The following is a 2,338-nucleotide window of genomic DNA, read 5'->3' as shown; positions in this document are numbered from 1 at the left end:
TCCAAGTGTGAAATGTGTTACAGAGTAAACACAATAAAACATGTATTATCTGCAGCATTGTTCATTAAAATGGCTCAACACTATTAATGTATTACATACGGTGGGCAGACTTAAAGATATGTAGACCATTGCATTATGTAATAAATTCAGGAAGTACTTTTACTTTTACTACTTTAAGTATTTTAAAAGCAAGTACTTATTTACTTTTACTTAAGTAAAAATGTTAATGTGGTACTTCTGGTTTTACTAGAGTACATTTTTGTCTGTTTATTTGTACTTTTACTTAAGTACAGTGTTTGAGTACTTTCTCCACCACTGAGCGGGAGGTCACTGGTGCCCATATCCACCTGTCACTGTGTGAGAAGCAGGGCACACATGGACAAGCGTCCATCACAGAGACATGTGGAGACAAATGACACACAACCATTCACTCTCTCACTTTCACCTAGAGACAATTTAGAGTTACCAACATGCATGATTTTGGTCTTCTCCTACTCCGCTCCTGTTTCCTGGAATACCTTACAAAAAGATTTGAAGCTCTCGACCTTGACCTCTCTATGTGGCTTTAAGAATCTGTTGAACTCCTGGCAGGGACCAATGCAGACATGTTCCTGTTTTTAGTTTTCTACATTCGCCTTTGAATCTAGCTGTTTTTGGTTACTTTTTTTAGCCATTCTATTTGTTAAAAAAACAAACAAACTAAAAAAAACGAGTATGACTTTTTAATAACTGTTTATTGTTGTTGCTGTTGTCCATTGTTGTCATCATTCTTTGTTGAAATCAGGTCTCTCTTGTAAATGAGTCCTAGAGGCTCAATGGGATTTACCTGTCTAAATAAAGGTTGAATGAATGATTTTGGTCTGTGGGAAGAAACAGGAGTACCCGGAGAAAACCCATGCATGCACAGAAAGAACATAGAAACTCCACCCACAAAGGTCCCTGGCCAGGATTTGAACCGGTGACCTTGCTGAGAGGCAACAGGTCTACTAACTGAGCCACCATGCCACCCCCGAATGTCTTTTAGATGCAAAATGAAAAAAAAATTGTTTAATACTTATTTTTAACCAATTAGAACACACTTTGAATAAACATTTATCAGGTTTTAAACGAGGTCAGTGTGAGTAAACCCAAAACAGCAGGCTCAGAAAAAGTTTATAATATGTTTATTTAAACCAGGGAAGGATGGGGTCGGGATCTGAAAGTGGTAAGAACGAGGATTAGTTTTCTGTGGAGCAGATTCGTCAGGTAAGTTGGAGAGTAATGTCTTCTTACAGGTGGGTGCAGAGTCTTCAGCTCTGAAGGTGAGTGTCCAGGTTCCAGGTGTATTTACAGGTGCAGGTGTACAGGTGAATATTTACAGGTTTGTGGAGGAGGCAGACAGGCAGCGTGCAGATGGTCTCAGGTGAGTAGCTCTCAGATCTCAGGGGAATGTTTTTCAGGAGGCTCAGGGAGTTCCACTCTGGAGGCAGGTAAATAAAAAAACAAACATTAACAGGCACAGATAACAAGACTAAGTTCAGACTGAGCTGCTTTTACCAAACATAAGCGTTGCTTCAGCGAAGTCCTGATCCACAGTGAATCCTTATAAAGCCAGTGAGCAGATGAGTCATCTGTAGCAGGTGAGTACGATTAGTGCTGCCAACCAACCAGGGAGAAAAAAAAACATACAGCAGCAGCAACAGCTGAAATGCCTCAGTACCCCCTCCTTAAACATTGCCTCCAGGCAATTTCAGTCGCTTCTCAGGGTGGTCCCTGTAAAAAGAGGTTATGAGAGAAGGGTCCAAAATATATGACCTGGGTATCCATGATCTCTCCTCCGGGCCGTATCCCTCCCAGTCCACTAGGTATCGGAAACCACGGCCTTGGCGACGAATTGTCAACCAGCCGGGCGGGTGGTGGGGTGTCGAATGGGGGGTTGAGGGAGCTGACACCCACAGGTTTGATCTGTGACACATGAAATGTCGGGTGGACCTTCATGGAGGAGGGCAGACGAAGCCTCACAGCAGAGGGATTTACGATTCTCTCCACGGGAAAAGGCCCGATGAACCTAGGGGAGAGTTTCCTCGGAAAGTCCTTTAACTGAATATCTCTGGTGGAGAGCCATACCTTCTGTCCTACTTGATAAGAGGGTGCGAATGAACGGTGCCGGTCGGCAAACCTTTTGTTCCGGTGGGCGGTGCGCATTAAGGCTCTTCTGGTCTGGTTCCATATCTTGCGACAACGTCGGAGGTGGTGTTGGACAGAGGGGACCAAGGCTTCAGGTTCATCGTTGGGGAACAAGGGAGGGTTGTAGCCTAGTGAAATTTCAAAGGGAGAAAAACCAGTGGCAGAGGAGGTG

This window comes from Nematolebias whitei, chromosome 10 (genome assembly GCF_014905685.2).
Source record: "Nematolebias whitei isolate Nwh7 chromosome 10, NemWhi1, whole genome shotgun sequence".
In the NCBI taxonomy this organism is placed as follows: Eukaryota; Metazoa; Chordata; class Actinopteri; order Cyprinodontiformes; family Rivulidae; genus Nematolebias; species Nematolebias whitei.
Note: the sequence above shows the minus strand (reverse complement) of the source record.